This window comes from Platichthys flesus, chromosome 7 (assembly GCF_949316205.1).
Source record: "Platichthys flesus chromosome 7, fPlaFle2.1, whole genome shotgun sequence".
NCBI classification, from domain to species: domain Eukaryota; kingdom Metazoa; phylum Chordata; class Actinopteri; order Pleuronectiformes; family Pleuronectidae; genus Platichthys; species Platichthys flesus.
The window spans coordinates 24443315-24465575 of record NC_084951.1 but is presented as its reverse complement, the minus strand read 5'-3'; the positions used below and the strand labels follow the sequence as shown (position 1 = coordinate 24465575).

At 48.8% G+C, this 22261-nt stretch overlaps 1 protein-coding gene across 1 annotated transcript in view; it reads right to left on the bottom strand.

Moving 5' to 3' along the window:
• The window catches only part of plxna2 (plexin A2), a 159298-nt gene extending 139543 nt beyond the window's left edge, over nucleotides 1–19755 (bottom strand). Inside the window, exon 1 of the mRNA XM_062391613.1 lies at nucleotides 19251–19755. The gene's annotated coding sequence lies outside the window, so the exon portion shown is untranslated. The remainder of the gene's footprint in view (nucleotides 1–19250) is intronic.
• Nucleotides 19756–22261: the final 2506 nt, after the last annotated feature.

The window sequence follows — 22261 nt, the reverse complement described above, 5'->3', positions numbered from 1 at the left end:
GTGGAAGAAATATATGCATCGCTCCCTCGCGTTGAGGCAACAGCTGCAGAGGCAGAGGAGGAGAGAGGGAGCCGGTGAACGCTGTAAATAAAAAGCCTCCACAAAGGTTATCCATTCATATTGCATTCGGTGACAGAGGGAAAAGAAGTCTTTGTTTAAGTTGATTGCATGACCACCTCTTTGTTGCACTTGACAGAGTCTTCTCTGTGCTGTGCAGCTGAGGAGGAGACTTGAAGAGAAAAGGAACAACCACACGTCACCTCTCCTGCGCTTCGCTTCAAAGCTGCGTCTTTCCTTTTGTTTATGAGGAGTCAGAAATACCAAGAAGGAAATTAACATATAAATGCAACCAGGAATGATTCACACTAAATCACAGTCACCTACTGACCTAGAAAAAGAAGAGGGCATGACTGTGTCGGCAGCGGAAAGAATTAAGGTTCTTTTATTTTGTCAGCAGCTTTGAAATTTGAGCTCCTGGTATTTTTTGACACAATGCTGCAGCTTCTAACCACAACAACCGATATCATCAAAATCAATAAATCAGCTTTTCCTCTAACGCAGGATGAAGCAGACGTCTGTCGCTCTCTGACAACACCACACACAACAGTTTCTGAGTGTTGACACATCACAGCCGAAGTCGTCGCACACAGGCAGGAAACATTGACTGGCATGATGACAGACTGTCAGCTGCTTTGGGGTGTTACATCACAGAGGAATATGAAATGCAGGGGGGGGGGGGGGGGGTGAAAAACAAAAAACTAAAAGACGTAAAACATCGCGGCCATTGTCTGTAGATTTCCATCCTAACGCTCATCTGACAATCTCTTTGGCAGACTTGCAAAGGCAAAAGAAACACGAGCACGGAGTCCAGAGACACAGGAAAGCTCTCGCATTCCTGCGCACACGCAAGCTGTGATCATGGCTGGAAGGAAATACAGTTTTTACAGAACTTTCATTCATAATGAATAGTTAGGCTCCAGAAACGCTGCATTGGCACACTCTGCCCCGGCTGCTTCCGAGCACGCGTTAAAACAAACTGTTCCCACTGGCCGGCTGTGTTCTGCCCCCGTGTTTGGGTTGTTTAAAGGGAGGGGGGGGGGGGGGGCATTTCACTGGCTATCTCGTGAAACGATGCTGAAGGACGGAGAGGAAAAGGACGTGAGAGAATGTGAAATGATAAGCTGTGCAAACCGTCGCTGTGGCTTGTGGAAACAACAGCCTGAGGGCAGAGCAGCAGCCAGCCAGCAGAATCAGGGAAGAGCAGGATTTAGGAAGTGGCCTCTGGAGCGGGAGCAGCTCTAACACCCCCCCCCCCCGGTCACTCTGGAACAGACAGTAGCTCTTCTGTTTTTGTGCCTTTTGATTTTGATTTTCCTTTTTGTCCACAGTAAGCTTCTTAACAATGAAGCCAAATTTGCTTGATCTCCTGAATTCATATTTACAGCGATTGTATTGCGGAAGATAAAGAACATGAACCATAATCCATTTACGGTGCTAAATCCATTGTTGTCACATCGGAAAGGGAAATGGGAGATCATAATTTCATGCCTCGGATTAATGTGTTATTCCCTGAGTGATTAATGTAAAGCGTGAAATGTTAATGCTTGAGTAAAAGTGATACGCCGCAAATCAAAGAGACAACTCGGAACAAAAATCAACAATCCAGCGAGGGAAGAGGTTTAACACGTTTAATATCACGCTCAGTGCGTGGTGAGCGTTTCAGTGCACGTGGACGTTTGCACATTGAAAATAGAACATTTTGAATCTTCCCTAAAGGGAGATCTTCTTATATAGGAGCCTATAAAAAAGCAGTTACAGCAGCAGAGGTTAGTCCATTAGTCTTCTGTCTTTGCTGCTATCAGGAGAGGAGATAATGAGAGGAGTCGCTGAGCTCAAGTTATATTTATACACTCTTTTGTCTCAATGTGAAATAAAATTCTCTGCTCCGGTGCCGGATAACTCTGTTTCTGCTTCCGGGAAAAAAAACTCAGCACATCTACTCTGCGTCCATCCTTCCATCCTTCCATCCTTCCATCCTTCCTTCCTTCCATCCTTCCATCCTTCCATCCTTCTAGCCACGGGAAGGGAAATGACACAAGGGGCGTAGAGGGCTAACACCCTCAGAAACCACAAGCCCTCCAGTCGCTGCTATCGCTCCTCTCGTTGGAAGTAGCTGATTACGCCTCATAATTCCGTCTGCCTCAGGAAAGTGGTGTTAGTGCCGCTAGTGCAGTGCTCATGTGAAACCATTTTGTTTTTGTTTGTCTTCTTTGTTAGTGACCCACATCAGCGCACTTGCTCACGACCGTCCATTGCCTTCCGATGATTTGCTCCTCTGAAAACAAACGACTACTTTTAAAAGATTATTAAAACACAGCCGCAGAGATCGTCTGCAGAAAAACACTTTGTCATCGTGACGCGGGAATAACCGAGTCTCACGTTAGCTGCTTATCCCTGAATGCAAACAAGGGCACGTGTGTGTAATCTTTCCTTCAGCCCTTCCCCCCACCCCCCTACACACACTTCAAACTCTGTCTGAGCAAAAACACACTGGTATTACAGCCTAAAATCTGTGACATCCACTGAGAGAGATTACACTGTTATTCTTATGCTAATGATTTCTGTTTCCCCTCCCACAGCCGGCACCTCCGCCGAATACACAGATGCACAGACATTCACTTTCATGCTCCTGAACGAGCTCACGCAGGCACAGACACACACCCTCAATCAAAGGCTTGCACAAATATAGGCAGGGGCACATCCAGCGTAGACGTGCATGGATTAAACTCCCTTTCCCCCCCCCCAGTCCTTGTTTCCGCTGACACAACCAACAGCCTCCATGTACTTTTCCCACTAAATTGTGTGTCGAATCCTGAGGCGTGATCTTCTGCAGGCAGTCCCACTACCCACACCGATGTGGCGTGTGCCTCATCACTGCTGTCTGTCATCCTGTGTGAGCATCTTTCTATTAGGAGGCATTTCCATAAATCTAAATTGTAAAGGGCCTCAGTGAGAGGAGAGGGAATCCTCAGCGGGCGAAGGAAAACAAACACAGCAGGAAGTCACTGGAGGCCACGGGATCCGATATCTCACCTCAGCCTCTCCTGACTGACGCCGCTCACGCCTCATCGATACCTGAACTACCCCCCGCTCCCCCGGCCCTGTCACTGTGAGAGTCAACACAGTGGTGTAATGAAAGACGAATGTGGAGGGATGGCAGTTGTGCAGCAGCGGCACGAAAGGTAAAGTACCTGTGGTGAATCTGAAAATGAATTACAGCTGTATGAATTATTAATAGCTGCAGACATACACAACTGTAAAACACTCCACCTTCTGAAGCCGTCTAATATCCTGCGGTCCAAAGGCATTTAAAGTTATATCTCAAATGATCGCTGCTGTTACATCGGAGTTATGAGACAGAGACGAGTGTTGAAGCTGTGAACTTTAAGCACTACGCTGAAAAGTGAACGTGTTTTTTTCTCCTCATATTCATATCACAGTCTGCTGAATTAAATGAATAATTCCAACTTGAGTAAAGCGGATTATAATTAATTTAATTTCCCATATCTGAGGTAGTTTCTTTCGTTTAAGAGTCATTGAAGCCGACCCAGGGACTTGGCCGAGCTGAGGAACTTGAACCCGTGCAGCAGGTGGGGGCATCGCGAAGGAAACGAGTGGAGGAGACGAGAAGGAAACGAGTGGAGGAGACGAGAAGGAAACAAGTGGAGGAGACGAGAAGGAAACGAGTGGAGGAGACGAGAAGGAAACGAGTGGAGGAGACGAGAAGGAAACAAGTGGAGGAGACGAGAAGGAAACGAGTGGAGGAGACGAGAAGGAAACAAGTGGATGTCTCCGAAAGTCTGGCCTCGCTGGAATCACATTCCATAAACGCTCAGGTCATTAATGAGCTGCACAGCCGAATGTAATGAGTGAGGACTCGCGACTGTGAGGGCAGGAGGATAAAGATGACATGAACCCCAACAAGGGCTGCGTGTGTGTGTGTGTGTGTGTGTGTGTGCATGCAAGCAGCAGCATCACCATAGAGTGAGTTTGTGTGTCTGTTTGCTCTTTTCGATGTGTATTTGCTTTCTTTATCAACAGACTCTCCCTGCAGGAGTGTTATCGGCCTACAGCTGCACTCTGCAAAAACAAAGCTTGGACTCTGACCTTCCCTGTGCAGTTACCCAATCAGAGAGGAGGCCGCCAACGGACCGAACCTTCTGTGGAGTAATCACGCCAAAGCCACCGTGCCACCGAACAGCACCGCAAGAGAGAGAGGACATGTGGGAGAGTAAACACTCGCTCCATGAGGAGTGTGTGTGTGTGTGTGTGGGGGGGGGGTTCAGGTTCACGGAGGCAGATCAATGAAGAAAATCACATTTAAAAAAAAAAAAAAAATCCATTTCCATAACCACATATCTCCCTGTGCATTCGCTCCCTCTCCCACTCACTGCTTCATCATGTGTCTCACTCTCGGGATCAGAGCGGAGCCGGAGCGTTTGGCTCAGAGGCCGAGGCAGCTACTGCTGGAGGGATTGAGAGGAGGGAGAAGGAGAGGGAGGAAATAGGAAAAGGGTAAAGCAAGCAATGAAATACATCAACTGAGATAAGAGGACAGGAAGAGTGAATGTGGAAGCGGGTTGGAAGGAGAAAAACAAAACAAAGCAGCGGGTGAGAGAAAGATAGGGAGATGAAAGAGAGTCAGGGGGAGCGGGACGGACAGACGAGTGAAGGAAGGAAAGAGGAAGGAAGGAAGGAAGGAGGGTAAGAAGGGGAAGGAGTCTTGCAGACATTGCTCCTGCTGGGTAACAAGCCGTTACAGCCACGGTGGCAGCCACAACTCCAGAAGCTGGCACAGTACGTCCACTATTATCTGGAGCAAATTCACACAGGCTGGCTGGCACACTCAGGAGGGAGGGAGGAGAGGGAGGAGAGGGAGGAGAGGGAGGGAAGGAAGGGGGTCAAGATAAGGAGGAACGAGGGGAAGCGGAGAAGGAGAGGAACAAAAAACTGAGCCTGTGTTATTGTTTTGGTCTGAACGTTCATTAATATCCAGTTATCAGACAATGAGACGTGTTGTTTCACTCGTTATAGTCACCAGCCGGATCCCCCCCCAAAAAACGGTTATGTAAGATTCTCGGGGGGGGGGGGGGGGGGGGGGGGCAAGGGGAAATATAACTGTCAATCAAAGTAATCCCCTCAGTTTCTGCTGCTACTGTTTCATCTAAGGAGCGTATGATACAGCTCCTCTGTAGTGTCGCTCTGTAATCACCCGCTCTCTGAGAGGATGAGGCGGCTCCGGGTTGGCTAACACCCAAGCACCGGAGAGGAGGCTCGCAACCCACCCCCCCCTGAGCTCCTCCGGCAGAAGAAAGAGGAAACGAAGAGATGGATGAGCCACACAGGTGAGGAAGTCTATATTGTTCTGAGTTCGGTGACGTACGGGTTCGATGCCCGCGGAGCAGCGTGGTGACGTAACGCCCACAATGGGGCCGATGATGTAATGCAGACACGTCAGTGCGAGTCCTCACTGCTGCTGTTGGCTGTTGGCTCGTCTCATGATAAAATCAATTATCCGTCGATGCAATTAACATGACGGAGAGTTTGTGTGATCGCTATTCCCCCACCACTCCCAGTCCTGGACCAGTTAGCTGGCAGCATGCACGCCACTCGCACCAAGCAACACGATCAGACACCTAAAAAACCCTCTCAGCCTTGTGAGCCTTCGGAGAGTCGAGGCCGTGTGATGGAGCAGGAGAGCGCTGGCTGCCATGTGATGGAGAGATGGTGTCCTCAGCTCATCGGTGTGTGTGCATGTGACCAAACTCATCTCTCACGCTCGTCCTCTCCACCGGGTTAATGATCTTTGCAGCTGACCTCGCTCCTTTGCTGATATTCTGACAAAGTCCTCTGGTCCACTGCAGTTTCACAATGAACCAAAAATAGTTTTGCACTAAACGACCCACGATATTGACTTTGTTTTTGTTTATGGTCAAATCTGCCCTCATTGTAAAGCAGAGTATTGATTGGCTCAGCCCCTGTTTGTCAAGTCCAAACTCCAGAGCCGGGGACACATCAGTCTGCTCAGGGTCGGCTGGAGAAACTTTGGTTTATGTCACAACTCACACTCAAGACTGGGATTTATTGCATTGGAAGCAAATTGTCTGGAATTTAACCACCAACCCTAAACAGAAGAGAATGAGCATCATGACTTGACCTCACATTAGACCCACTTTGGAACAGACCCTCTCTTATATTGCCGTCAAGACGCAGGGTTTGTTTCCACTGAAACTAACACAACAACATGCATCTGCCCTAAAGCGTCATTTTCAATCACATGCCGGTGTTCCGGAATCAGACGTGTGACGTTTGAAAAAAGATCCTCTCTGGTCATAAGGGCTCCACATTTGACACAGTTATCAATTCAGTCCTGTGACTACATCTGAAAGTCGAAACAACAACTCCACCCATTTCATAGTTGTACCTTTTATACAGAATGACACAGCAGAATGAAGGCATATCGGTCTTGCAATAATAGATACTGATGATACAGATGAGGCTAAAGGTGCAATATGTACATTTCCACTACCGTCACACATGCTTTCCTGAGTGGGCGGTGGAGATGGACGCCAGCCATGAGAGCTGCTACATCAGGGCCGGGCTAGTGTTTGAATTTCAGCTAAGTAAGTAGGTAAGTAAACAGCTGTTATCGTGAACGTTGGCCTTGCACAGAGCCGATTGTGAAAAACGTGCATGTCGCCCCTTTAGGGCCCATTTACTGGCTCTTTCTTCTGAGGCACATATAACGGACGCATTATCGCACACGCCACAAATGGTTCTGCCTCTCTGCCGCTGCCTCGCTGTGTTTCTCCCTCCACCTCGGCCCAGTAGAGAGCCCTCTAATTTCATCAGAGGTGATAAAACACCACAAAATCAAGTCTGCGGCTGGTTACTTAGCCCAATCTCCCTTCGGATGAGAGGCAATAACAGCATGTGGTGAGGAAATTGGGTGCTTACTCACACTGAAGGATACATGCCCTGCAAGCTGAGTGGACTGTTTGCTCCGAGAGGCTCAGAGGAAGACCCACCACACAACACATCACCCGTATTCATCCGCCTGTGTGGGTGCACCAGAGGAATATTAACCAGCAGAATGTAATTTAATGGGTTTACTGACGAATGAATTGAGTCATATACATAAAGTGCATCTAGGGCGAAATAGAGTGAGGCTGTGTCTGGCTTCAACAAACTTCTGACACAGAGAAAAGCTCACACTCCATTTGTATGCAAGTCCAACTGGGACCAGCAATGAATATTGATATTAAATAATAAATAGAGAAGTGAGTGCTGCAGTAAGCATTAGCCCGAGCCCTGTGCTTCCCTGGGTGAGTAAAGAAAATCCACCTGATGGTCCTCTGGAGTGCGACAGCTGCTGACAGGCCACGCCAGGACAGGAGGGAGCACAGAGAGCATGCTGGGAGTCGGACTGGGTGACTGGCGGGACCAGTGCTGAAGTGCACATGCATACCTTCCGGCCTGTTCCGTGTGAACCCCGTACAGGAAGCAGTGCTGGCTGGGATATGGTGGAAAATCAGCACTGGCTGGTTTCCTGTGAGTCAGTGCACTGAAAGCGGAGCAGGGACACAGCACTTTCCTACCTTCAGGAACACTGCTGTGAGGTTTTGTCAAACAAGATCTTTATTAAGTAACACAAAATGTACTGTACTACGACACTGCACAAAAGAGTTTGCGCTTCACGACCTACATTCTCTTCATAAATAGTGGAAAGGACCTTTTTGAAACTCAGCAGAAACGTGAGGACAGGCAGTGGCATATAGGAAATGCCCTGGAGTACCGGCGTGCACGGCGAGGCACATTCATTACACATGTGGCACTACCGCTCCCCACTTGCCTAAAGCAGAAAGGGTGAGTCGAGGGGAGGTGGGAGGTGGAAGGAAGGGAATGTCATTGTGACCTCGAAGGTGCGCGATGAAAAATAGTGTTATGGCAGAGTAATGGCAAAGCCTGGTATTAGTCACTGTAGCTGCGAAGGTTGAGTATTGTACTGTATAATACACACGAGGGAGGGAAGCAGCGTTTGTAGGAACATTATCGTGCAGCACCGTGATGAAGGACGGAGAACAGCAGAGGATCGGAGGTGGAGGAAGTCCAATTCTCATTATGTTCAAAGTCACAGGGACCAGAGGGAGAAGAGAGAGAGCCCTGTGGATGTCTTGAGATTATACTCAGCCCTGCACTGCCAGGTCATACAGAAAAACCCAGGACTCCACTCCACAGACTATTACCAGTGAAGCCAAGCAGGCTTTTTTTCCTGATTCCCCATCACCCCCTCACCCTTCTTCAGCACCTGCAGTGACTCTGAGCTTTGCCCTTTCTGGTGAACCGAGCAGAGTGAAGCAGCCTGAGATGAGACGGCGAGGGCCACATGTATGATAGATACACCAGACACGGTTCCAGAGCCGCTCTGAGTCTGTCAGAGGTGTATGAAGAGCTACTGCCGCCCGGCCACTACATCAGTGAACCTGGGGATAAGTGGCTCACACTCATTTTCACAGGCCACAGGCTCCACAGTCTGCCCCCTGCTCGGCTGTATAAGATATAACACAAAGATAGCGGGGGCCATCCATACACTTCACTTATTTTATATGTGGCCGCCGAGCCCTCATACAACCATCCATCAGTATTCTTCTTGTACTACATCTTGATACAGTCGCCCAGCGGAAAGGCTTGGATCTCTGGAAAGCATGTCATTGATGTAATCACACACACTCGCATGAGCAGAAGTAGGTCTTGCGGCTTCGGGGGGGGAGAAACATTGACATTCAGAGCTGCAGCTGTCTAATTCCGGCTCTCGCGTAAAAACCGGACTGTAAATCTTACAATGCTTTGACTGGGCATCATGTAAAATGCAGGGCAAGAGGAAAAATACATGTTTAAAGGGCTTAAGTGAAGCAGCTCTCCAGTGGAGTGCCTCACAGCCTCTGCAGCCCGATGCAGCTTGTTGCTTTCTGAGCATTAGGTTTGATCAAAGACTATAATCTTTGTTAGGAGGATGATTCAAATTAGCATCTGTCTCATTGTTAAAGAAGTGAGGCATGCTGGGACCAGAGACCAAAAGAGAGCGTTGTTAGAAGAGCAGTATAGAGGGGAGGAGGGGGGGGAGAGGGGAAAAGAGCAATACCTAGAAGAGCAATAAAGAACATGGAGAGACGGAGCAATAACTGAAAATAAATCAGAGAGAGTGTTCCCACGCCAGGTCGGTGTGTCCAATGCCAGGCTCAAGGGATCTGAATTCCTCTGTGGCAGGTTTCACCTCACATTAACTTTCTTCCTGAGACCGCACACACAGAAGAGGAGGGATGCTGCGGCTCCACTGCTTTAAAAGTGATGATCATACCGGACCACGGGTTTAGTGGAGCGGTAAAACGAGGCTTCGGCAGGCAAGCTGGCCTCGCTCCATCCAATTGAGAGATGCCACTGAAAGCCCTCCGCGGTACGTGTGTCCCGTGGCAGAGGATGTGATGGAGCCGAAGCCTGCGCCCGAGTCACCATGAACGCAGCATCGGTGCAGCCAGAGCATTTCCCAAGATCACCACAGTCTGTCACTCTCAGTCGGGGGAGAGATGCTGCACAGGCAAAAACATGGGGCAGGCTACTTGGCAGGTCGACGTTCAAGCCAAAGAAAACAGTCCTGCTGCGGCTCCCCGTTAACTGCACCAGCAGCAGGGAAAACATATAATCATGCTCCAGCAGAAAAAAAAGAAAAATGCAATAAGAGAAAAGAGGAAAAAACGATAAATTGACTATTTGCTTCCCGGGAGAAAATGTAACTAAGAGGGGAAAAAAGCCCCATTCAGCATTTCATCAGTAACATAAATAGGAGCAGCTGGAGCAGACTAACATGCTAAAGTGGGCTAATTAGGACACTTGGTGGTTGGTTCAGTGTGGCTGGGACCAACGAGGAGTCAATGGGAGAATCTTCCCATTAGTCTGGAGAGTTAAATCTCCAAACACACCTATAGAGCATCCGAGGCCCGTGTGGTACAGGCTGTGAGATTCCTGCAGTTTGCTTTAACTGGCGCTGTGTGAAAGGTGCAATTCCTGCCTGGCACACGCTGACCTTGACTTCTGTGAAAACATTTCCTATTCCGTCCCTCCCTTCCAGCCTCCTCCTCTCTCCCTGTCTGACTCAGTGTCGCAAGTAAAGATCCCAAACGTCCCTGTTTCCTCCTCGGTGGTGAACCAGAAGCTGGAGTCAGTGGATTTCAGTTCATGGTTACATCCAAGCCTGAGAGTGCGGCGTGGTTTGACCCCTGACCTTAATGAGGCATGGTCAACGCACGGATGGGCCAGCAGGAGGTTATGCATATTAAGCTTTTACAGTGCTTCTGTTCTCTACTTTCTTATTTCATTTTTTTAGTGTATGTAAAAAGCGAAGGAAGACATTTCAAACGTGCACTGGAAGCAGTTGGCCAATCACAACAGAGAGGGTGAGCTGGCCAATCAGAACAAACCGGGCTTTATCAAGTGAGTGTTTCAGACAGAGGCTGAAAAGAGGAGCTTCAGCTATGGACAGGAATGGAAGTAATAACCGAAATTAAAATGAGCAGAATATGTCTCACCATCATCTTCATCAGAAAGTCTCTTGTCTCTTGTCTCTTGTCTCCTCACGGTGTCTCACTCCTGAATACCTTTTTTTTCAAGAGCAGATGAATCTTGCAAATGACGACCCTGAATGTTTCAGTTAAATAAATCCATACATCCAGGGCCCGTATAAAAACCTGTTACTGAATCCGTAAAAAAGGATTTCTGGCTTTCCATCTGTCAACACATTTTATCCTCTTCTCTTTGGTTTTCCCTTTTTTCCGACGTGTTGCGTCGAGGAGTTTCGTGTACAAAGGGAGGCGGGGTTGTTTACCTTGAAACGGACACTACTGTACGTGTTCTCAAAGCAACAGACAGGCAGACACACCATATTTTAGCCTTTCAGACTTTAAGCCATTGAGGCTATTAACGCGCTGAGCGACACAGCCCGTGAGCACTGTAGCCTCGGTAAAACAAACAAAGGCGCGGTGCCCTTTATCAGCCTTGTCAATGTATGCACACAAGGAATCCGCGAAGGATTTAAGCCGCACTGAGAAGAGGTGTGTGAGTCGGAATGTGCTTGTGTGTACTTGAGATCTATTCAGCGCTGACATGTTGCCCAGCCGCCCCTCGCTCGCTTTTAAAACTCATTTTCCTTTCAGTCAGGAGGATGCGCGGCAGTCTGTGAGCGAAGGTCCCGAAAAAAGCAGGTGAATACAAAAATGTGCTGACATTTCCCAGCATCCAAGCCACATGCCAGTCCCCTCTGGCATCCTTCCACCCAGCTTACGCTCACTCGCTCTCACTCTTCCACCCTCGAAGAGAGAGAGAGAGAGAGGGAGAGGAGAGGGGAGGGAGGAGGGGATGATGCTGTTAATCACCGGCTTTTAGTAGAAAAGAGTTGTCTGTATTTCCCACCGAAAAAAAGAAATTAAAGCTCAACGTTGAGCAATACATGAAACCAGGCATGAGCAAATTGTTTACATTCAACGTTATGTTCACTGCAAAATGCCTGAAATGTTGTGCATGCTTTGTAATTAAATGCAAATTCACTTCACCTATTCACCCCTCGTCCGGGTGAACACGTTGGGGGGGGGGGGGGGGGCTGGCCTGCAGCACCTAATGCCGTGAGGCTTGTGCAAAGTACTTATGAGTAAACATTGCATCAACAAGCACAGAGACGCTTTCTGCAATGACCAGAAGGAAGATGATTCCAGAGCTTTCCTGGGTTCTTCTGTTAGAGACTAATGAGGGAGTAAGTGTCCGTCCGAGGTTGAGGCAACATTTAACATTTCAAATTCCCTTTGACTGCACCTTCCACGGGGATCAGGCGCTTAACGCTGCGTAAATCCCTAAGTGTTGCAGATTAAGACGAAACTTATTCTCTGCTGTCAAGTACAAACCTGCCCGTCTCACGTCCCCGCCCTCATTTTACCCTTTCCTCCCTTTGGCAGGCAAAATGCAACGGAGCGGCCATGTTTAATCAGCCTCCACACAGTCAGCACAAGGATCTCAAGGCTTTGCTGATCTCAAGGCTTTGCTGTCACACTCGGACAAACTGTCCACGATTGCCCCAGTTTGAACAGCACAAGAGTGACAAAGCCTCTGACCTACATTCTGTGAAGATGCAGTGTTATTGATAATGACTTCTGCATGACATCCCATCGTGTCACTTTGTCTGCACTAACGATTTTTCTCTGCATCTTCTGTAGGGTGCATGAAGATGACACTGTTTCACATTTCATTGATTGTGACACGGGCTGAATAATGTGTGTGTTTGTAGGTCCCGCAGCTCCACACAGTAGGAGTAAGGGGGGGGGGGGGCACTGGGAAGCAGAGCAATGGAAACAACATCTAACTTCCCCTTTCAGAGATTCGTGTTGATAACATTCGTCTGGCAGGAACCGGTCAGTCATCAGGCACAGCTGTACATGTAGCTCAGTGTAGTTTGTACAGCGTGATTCACAAAGGCCGTTTTGTTGATATCGTTTGATAAGACGGGCTCCCGATGAAATGCAATCGAGAGAACCGGATCCATTGTTCCTCAGCATCCAGCACATTCCACAAAGTCCTGTGCACAAGGCTGTGATCTTAAAGGTCAGGCCGGGGTCGGACAATCAACAGCAGAAGCAGTTACGTTTCATAAAGTGTTAAAGTTTTCCACATAGCATCGGTGTAGACTTATGACAAGCTGCCCCCCCCCCCTTTTTTTTGTTTTTTAAAGAACCTCTCATCCCTTCCACTAACCACCGGTTTCAGTGTGTGGATCAGAGTCATGTAGTCATGCATAAACATGACTGCTATCCCAGGGGAGAATTCATTTCCCCTGGCCTGGACACTATAAATCACCTTGGGCCAAAGTAAAGAGTCTGGAGCTGCAGGACTGGCGGCAGCAGCTGCAGTCCAAACTTTTAGTTTTTCTCATGATACGTCCAAAATCCTTCCATCCTGGTACTTTCACTTCCTGACCAGGAATTTACAGTAACGCAAAAAAACAACAACACATTTTATTGTTTGCCTTTACGCTTCCATCAATGTTACAGCGAGATTAGAGAGTGGCCTACATTCTATGAGTTTTGGGAGTTTCAAGGTCTTTCATCATCAATTTAGCCCAATTTACTTTGGTCTACAAAAAAAGTTTATCAGTTTGTGTGTATGTGTGTGTGTGTGTGTGTGTCCTTTCTGTTTGCTATCTCACTGGGGAATTAATCTGGAAGGGCCCATTCTCCCTTTCCTTTTCTTTGCCGTCTCTGCCGAGGGCTGAGAACGAGGCTGCCGCCGCCGCCGCACACGGTGAGGAGCCGTCCACAGAGATAAGACACCGCGGCTGACTGGGGAGCAGTAACAATGAAGCAGAGCAGAGGTGCAGGTATACACATGTCACCGAGGCTTGACGCACAACGTGAGCGCGGCAGAGGAGAGTCCAGCCCGACGAGCAGAGAGAGGATTCAGGTGAAACCAGTGACGCCCACAGGTCAGTTCACACACTGCTGGGAGAGAGCAGGGAGAGCTAACGGCCGTAACAGGCTCCTCTTCCTGTTTGTGACTGCTCCGGTGAGTACGGTGGAGGGACGGAGCTGCTGTTGGTTCGATCCCCGACGGCTCATGAGCTGCCCCCCCCCCCCCCCCCCCTTTCCTGCAGTTACCATAGAAACAAACATAGGCAGAAGGGGCATCCTCATCACCAGGGGGCAGTGTGGGCAGCAGAGGATTGTGTTGCCCTCGCTGCCGGCCTACTTGTGCCTTTCTCCAAACACACACACACACGCACAAAAGACACATAAACACATACACACACACACACAGACAGATACACACACACACACACACAAAGGACACATGTGCCACACTGTCAAACGACAATAAATTACAATAGACAAAACACATGCAGCCAAGCACACACAAACACACCCACAAACACACACACACACACACTCACGCACACACACACACACACACACACCCACACCCACACACACACAGTCATCTGCTCCTGACAGCTGCCCCATGGCGTCTTCCACAGCACCCCCCCCTCCCTCCCTCTCTCCCTCCCTCTCTCTCTCTCTCTCTCTCTCCCGCTCCTTTTTTGTTGCTCACTTATTGTCAAGTTTCCACCAAACAAAAAACACACGTCCTCCCGTGACACCAGCTAATTGATTATTGATGGTGCTCAGGCTAAACTGACTTATATTCAAGCGGTGGTGAAAAGAGAGGCAGAGACAATGCATCCAGTGCTTTTCATGGAAATGAAAAAGTCGAGGCATTTGCATGTAAAGTTGGAGCTTTTTTTTTTTTTCCTCCTCTGTCCTTTCTGTTGTCGTGGCTTTTGATAAACTGCTCGGGCTGTTCTAGGATCAGTTTCAGGGGGAGCACGACCGAGGGGGAAGCAGCGGAGCCACAGCGTTCTGGAAAACAAGCAGCCGGCTGAAAAGTGCTGGGAGATAAAAAAAAAAACAAGTGAAAAAAGAAATCACAACAGCCCTCATGGCTGGCTGAGGTAGCAGTCTGACTTCCAGCCGGTGTGAAGATCAGTCACAAACAAACAGCCAGACTTGTTATTCTACGGGTCCCTGCGCCAGGATCGCTGCCCTTATCACTGGCATCACGTAATTTTGTCACACGTGGGAAAATGTAGGCCGGCTTCTGACAGCGGGGATCAGATAAAGAGTGAGAGCGCCTGGGTAGAGAGAAATGTGGAGATGGGGCTGAATGCCTGAGCAGCCTGTTGTGTGAGGGAGAGGCAGACTGATGATTCCTGCAGGCAGATTGAGGCGGAGGAGGCGAGGGACCCCGTCCCGTGGAAATGTGTCATGAAGGCAGTTCCATTAACATCTTAATAAAGGCTCCTCTGGCCCTGGAGAGACCCAGTGCGCAGGCTGGCTCCTCCACTCGCACGGGGGGGGCCCCAAAGTGGATCTGCAGCATGTCAACGAGAGAACATTTAGGTTCTGCCAGTGTTACATTGTGAGGGTGTTAAGCTCTCCCAAAGGAGAAGCCTAAACGTCTACCCACAAACATGCTCCACTAAATTCCTTTATTCCCCCGTCCCTCCACTTTCATTTACTGTCCATTTCTCCATCTGCTGGATTTAGCGGCCCTACAAAAGGCTTTGTTTCGGGCAAGCTGGCACGTCTGTGGGCCGGCAGAGAGCACGCTGGGGTTCACTGCTAACTTGCTGCCATCAATGGAGAGAGCAGGGTCTGAACTGGGCAGCCTGGCACAGGGGCGATTGTGAACCGTTCCCTGTCCGTCTGATGGGACCAGCTGGAGGCTGTTTGGAACCTGCAGACACACACATACACACTCATACACACTCATACACACTCATACACACACCGCTGGGAAAAAAACACAAACAGCCAGCGTCGTGACCGAAATGGGGAAACACACTCTCTCGATGCAAAGTGAAACACCAGAACCGAAAATGTGGCTTCTTTCATTTCCGGTCTCTCTGTGTATCATGAAAAACGAAATGCAAAGGGGGGGGGGGGGGGGGGGGGGGGGCATTGGCTTTTACAACCTGTGCTACGTGTTGCTCATACTGGGCTACCTGCTACTTAACGATGTAGTGGCCTGTAGTCTTCAATTAAAAAATGGCCTCTAGATTCAATACGTCACTGAGAGCTACATGCTCAGCTACTCAAGATGAAGGAAGCGGCCCGGTGGTGTTTTCCAACATCTGCTATTGTGTGGAAACTATCAAAGAGTAATTCTGGTATCCCCGAGATCTGTATGTTAATATGAATGGAGATTCTGGATGAGGGAACATTCGAGACTTGAGTGACACGGCATCAAAAAAATATTCCATCTTTCTTATTCCGACACAGACAAAGCAAATGAAAGATCTATCTGTTTCTCAAAGAAAAGAGATCTATCATCCGTCCATATAATGGAGGGAGTCTGGAAATCAATTTGCTTTGCTTTCTAATATAAGCTCCGCTGCTGGTGTGGACGCGCTCCAATATCACTTCCCAATTTCAGCAGTGATACCTGCCTGATACCCGAGCGCCAGAGTCATTGTGTTAGAGTTTTGTGTCATCGTACACTAGAGACAGACTCCTCAGTTCCTCAATCCAGATACCAGAGTGTCGCCTCCACGGCCAACAGCAGCGGGGATGAAGGAACGTGTGTGAGCATAATGATTGTGTTGTTTACAATCATCCAGAGAAGAGAGGCCGAGCAGAGACCGTGTGACCCTCTCAGTGTGAGGGTGAAGAGAAAGAGGCTCAGACTAAATGTTCTCCCCGGCCACACTGCACTGGATCAGTGTCACCGCAGATCCCGATCTCCCTCCTGTCAGTCCTCACACGTGCACGGAGCCCAGACACAAACATGCACATAACGAGGCCGAGGGAGCGGAACGTGCGCGGGTCAAGGGGGGGGGGGGGGGGGGGGGATTGAGATCTCTGTTGTGACAGCTGGACAGTTGAGGGGTTCAGATAAACAGCCCACAGTGAGGCGAGACGGGAGGCCAATCGCTTTTCAAACAAACACTCGCTCACTACTTGTGCAGATAGGAGGAGGAGGAAGAGGAGGAGGAGGAGGAAGAGGAGGAGGAGGAGGAAGAGGAGGAGGAGGAGGAGGAGGAAGAGGAGGAGGAGGAGGAGGAGGAAGAGGAGGAGGAGGACCTGTATCTGTGGGAGAACGAGTCAGGGAACTCACAAAAGCACCATTATCTGCACGGGTTTGTGTGTTTGCATGTGTGCGTGTGTGCACGCAAAAAAAGACAGTTGGGGATGGTTGAGGGGGGGGGGGGGGCAGCTGAGCGCGTTTGCAGTATTCACTCATTAAGAAATAGGTCAAGGATTCTGCCTGCCTGCGTGGAGACTTGTCAATCTCTCAAGCTAAACTGCGGTGAGTCCGGCTGCCTTAAGGGGGGAATCCAGAGAGGAGCAGGGGGGGGGGGTAGAGAGTGTGTGTGTGAACGCTGGTGGTAACACAACACACGGAGGAGCAGCAACATCTCATTCAGGGGCAACAATTGTGCAGTTTAAGGAAGTCAGTTGGTAATGTCATGGTAGTTGTTAGAGAGTGTGAGTGGATGAAGGGAGGTTGTTGGTAATTAGCTCAGCTCGTCCTCTGGGCTCCTCGCTCTTCAACAACAGAGGACGCTCTCGAGCCATGAGCGCTGGTCAGGCCAGTTCGTCCCAGAAACTGAAAGACGTCGATCGTGTCTCGTCCCAAAGTCGAGATTTAAACATCTGATCGTTTAAATCCTGACAGAAATATTCCTGACATTAGCTATCCAAACACGAGTCCTGGAAAGACTTATGCAAATCACTCACCATCCCCGCTGGCCACACAGCTTCCCCCTGAACCCTATGAAAACACAGCAGCCCCCCCACGGAGAGGTGAAGTGGAGAGAGGCAGCAGCAGCAGAGAAACAAGCCCTCGCTCCACCGAGCTCCTTCGGAGAGTGTCCGGCTGCAGCGGTTCCTCCCCGGCTCGGTGAGGTTAACCTTATTGATTTGAGGAACGTGTGATGTTGTGTTTCTAGAAAGGCGTTCTTCAAAGGCATCACTTGAAAGAGATTCATCGAGCAGGAATCCTTAAGATCTCTGCTCATATCCTCCATTATTTAAGAAGAGAACAAACCGACTGGCGAGCCGTCGCCTTTCAGAAATTAACTTCCATCAACAGCTTTGTGAAATATGTTTTAACATCATTTCTCTTGTGTGATCTCGTCTTCAGAGAAACGCGTTAGCAGCAATAAGCTTGAGTCACATGCGGTTAATGTCGATGCATAACAGGCAAAGTGGATTTGAGCCGAAGCAGAACTAATAGAAGTGTATAAAACAGTCATATAACCAGTCGGATTGCTCGATGGCACCAGCACAACATCACCATCACTTCTTTTTTCTCATTAGACTGAAGTTAATTAGCTGAATATGATCAGCGTGGGATAATCACAGTTTCCTGTTTCTTCCTGTAAATGCAACTATTTCCCCCCCCCCCACCCCGGTGCCTGTTTGTGGGGTCAATCCCTGGTTTCACTCTGAGATGGATTTTAAAATAATGATACGAGTGAGCCACGCGTCAACGCTTCACATATGAGGACACTGAGACTTCACCAGGGAGGAGCGGGGATCCACATGATGCCCGTCCACTGCAGCAGATGGAAGTTATTTACATGCAAATGTTTGGCAATTTCCCATTTAAAGAAAACGTTTATTTTCTTTAGAGTCATTGTCACGCGCGATTGGCGGAGCGCTGGCCGGCTGACAGAGGATGAAGATTTGTGGGGGCATCTGCTGGATTGGACAGATGAGGTCTGGAGTGGATGTGGGATCCTAAATTGACGCTAGTTAGTCTGACAGTAGATTGGTTTTATATTATAAATTAGCTTTTTGGGTGTTTTCTACAATTTGGGATTTTTTTGGTGCATCATTTTGTGAAGGGAAAAACAAATCTGATGAGAAATTCAATGAAATTTAAAGGATATGAACCAGATCTGTGACTTCAGTGAATCTATTTCAATAAAGCTGCATGTTTAACACACTGGAGGTTCACTTTTTGCAGTGACTCCAGGTCTGCAGCCTGCTGGTAAATTACCTCCAAACTGGTTTATGTGTGATGTGTAGTTCTGTGGATGAATGAGATGCTGAGCTCAAGGTCAACAAATAATCCAAATCACTGCACAGTCCAGCAGAGACACACACAAATAACACTGCAGGTAATGTGACTTCATTAAATACAGTGGAACCAGATTGACACAAACCAGAAGCTTCCCCATGAGCGAGGATGAGGCTGAGTGGAAGTGTCATTCCGCTGGAGCAGCTTGTAACCACACTGTCACACTGGTGCATCAGCAGGAAGCCCAATGAATGAATGAACGAGAATAGAGCAGAGATGGGAAGGATCCGGCTCAGCTTCCAACGCAATGAATCCAGTTGCTGTAGATGAACCGTGCGTTGTATCTGTCTCGAGCACTAGCCAAAGCCACAATGAAATATTGAGGCAGGGACCGTATCAGATCCTGCAGCCTAAAAAATGAAAAATGTCTCTGTGCACTTGTCTCTCCGCAGAAATCAGCTCCCCTCTGGTTTTCTGTGGCGCGTGTGACAGTCGCGTGAGGTTTAAACCAACATTCACCACATCCAGCCTTTGAAATAAAAAACATTAAAGCGCATTGCTGGTTTACTCACCTCCTGATTCAAAGTGGATCTCTCCCTGTGATCCTGGTTCCTTCCCCCCGAGCGCGGCGGCTGTCTTCTGGGGTTTTTCACTGATGCGCTGCGGGACTCACATCCACGGTGGACAGAGACACAATGTTTCCCAAGGACAGAGTCTCTCTGGTTCTCCGATCGGATGGTTTCAACCTCAGCGCCTCTTTCCTCCCCGAAAAAAATCCCCTTCCTAGGAAAACCTGCTCCGCGCCGGCGTCATTCACTCGCGTGAACCAAAAAAAACCGTTAAATTCTGTGCGTAAACTTGCGAACCCTCCGCCGTGGAGCGTCTCCAGCCTGGTGTCACCTCACCGGAGCGTGTCGGCGCCGCGGCACATTCCTTCAGTTCACTGGGAGGGGGTGTGTGGAAGTCCTCCGGGCGGGTCTACAGTGCGCACGGGTCGGCTAACAGACGTGCCATGGTCCCGACGCTGGAGGAGGTTGGTCCGTTTCTCACACAGCTCAGCCGGACTGCCACAGACCAGCGGCTCCATCCATGTACAGTAGCGCGAGCACGGCGCGCTTGGCACACTGCGCATTTAAACCCAGCCCCCTCGCACTCTCACGGCTTATTGTGGTGTTAACCGTTTCCGCCCTGAGTCAAAACTTTCACAACAAACACACTGAGATGCAAGCAATCACACGTGTGTACATCAGATACACCCTTATGAGAAGTTTGTCTTTTAATACGCCATATAATTCAAGTGTGACGCTTCTGACATGTATAGGCTCGTTTACAGTTTCTAAATGAAATAAAAACATACAAAATACACATTTTAATCCCGTTGGAAATTTCAATAAAACCCTAAATTGACTGAATGTTGGAATGTGCATCAAATGTATAAAAAAGAAAATGATTTTTTTTGTGTGTCACTAGTTTGATTCCAGTCAGTCCCTCTCTGTTTCTGTTGGAATACTGCCATCTATAGACCAAACTAAGAACTGCTCTCTCTCTCTCTCTCTCTCTCTCTCTCTCTCTCTCTCTCTCTCTCTGTATATGTATGTATTTATTGCACCACTCACCAAAAAGACCACAACAAACCTGAGAGACTGGTCCATATTCTCAGATGCAGGTTTTCAAGTCCATTCGTTAAGTGGCAAATAGTGAAATTCATGACTCTTCTCCTCTTTAGGCTGCTCTCTCTGTTTTGTTTTTTTTGTCCTTCACTTTCAAGTGAATGAAGACTAATGTTACTCCGGCTGCAGACACGATCAAATCATGTTTATTTAAATGTAAAGGCGCTCCAACAAGCACTCGCCTGTCTCTGCTTCCATTTTTATTCATAAGTGATAAATCTTTGATCGCCCATCTCCATATCAGCCGGCCCGACTGTTGACTTTTAGCTTTCTTTGCATTTCTGTCCTCGAGGCCGCCTCCTGTTTTTAAAACATCGTATATTTTTCTCTTTCCATCACGATGAAGGAATGACATTGAAACGGTTTCCACGTCACACCGGCACCAAACCTCTTATCTTCTCCTCGCATCGGTGCCCTGAGCGGGTTATAACAAATAAAAAAAAGAAGAAAGTGGGCTATCCACATTCTCTGATGCATCAATAATGCAGAGTAGGGGAAAGGGAGCCGGTGTCTGCCATCAAAAGTATTGCGAAACTGCCAAGAGGAGGAAGATGTGGAACAACCAGTGTAAGTACACTAAAAGCACAGCGCCCACTTAAAGACATGGGTCAATAGCTGGAGGGGGTCCATATCGGTATTCCACCGCACTACCTCTCAAATGGATCCCAGTCAACCCGGGGCGGCTGGGTAATCAAATACTGGCTCTTCCAATCCATTACTCAGGGCCCTGTTTGGAGCCGACCTGTTTGGAACAAGCCCTGATTTGTTTGATTGGGACATAACTCAATTCATTGAAAGAGCATGTTGCAGGAAACTGTCTTGAAGAGGTTTTGTCCGTGATTCTCGTGGAGAGAGATGACAGATCAACTCAGTGCTCATGGTGAAGTCCGGTTGTTACGGCCATGTTTCAGCTCAGGACGCGTATCGACAAACCGAGGCTGGTTACACAACACGGAAAAATATATACACATCTATATTAAATGAACATTTTTATAAATAGAACGAGATTTGCCAGCACAGTCGCCCTTTGGAATCATCACATTCATTTCTTTAACTTCCTCAGATTTGATTTATTATTTCTCAGTGGACGTGCACAGATTGCATGAGACAAGCAAACCAAGAGGAAAATCTCGGTGTTTTCTCGCCCGTCTGTCGTGATCGTCTCTGTTTCTCTGCTCCTTCAAGCGTTTGTATTCAACGCAAAGTTTTGTTCCATTGATGTTCTCACAACTCACAGAGTCACCTTGTGTCACAGACCTTCATCACACCCTGGGCTCTCCTCCTCCTCTGCAGCAGGGAGCAGTGGTGCTACTCAGCCACTTCCACTCCTGGCCCCTGTCCACACTGCATCTGAAATCAAAGTGCACATCATTGGTCATTAGGCTGCTGTCAGATAGGCAGGCCACCGGTCACTTTGTATTTATTTGTACATTTGGAGAGGAGCCTGGCCGACAGGGACGGCTCCCTGAGCCAGGAGGGGAGACAGGAAGCTCCAGGGATTCAGAGCCCTGCAGTGGGTGAGGAGGTTAATTGGTTGAATTATGCTTGTGTGATGTGCAGAACACCTACTGTTAGCGTCTGGACGTGAGGGGCAGCCGGGTGCACGCGTGCATGTGCACGTGCGACGGGCAGAGAGAGACGGGGCTAATTCGTGGCAAAGTGCGAAAGCTTACTTGTCGGGAAGATCAGTTCAGTGAACGAATCAGACGATGGTGAGGTGGAGGGGTGGGGGTGGGGGGGTGCGCGCGGCGTGCCGGGCATGAGGCCTCCTGCGGTAATGTGGGCCGATGGCCGACTGCAGGGCGGCCGCTCGACCGTCTGCTGATCAAAGTGCTCGCACGCACTGATTTCATACGGTGCTGGAAGGTTTCAAAGGGGCCTCCTGTGAAGCCTCTAATTCTCTCGCCCCCCCC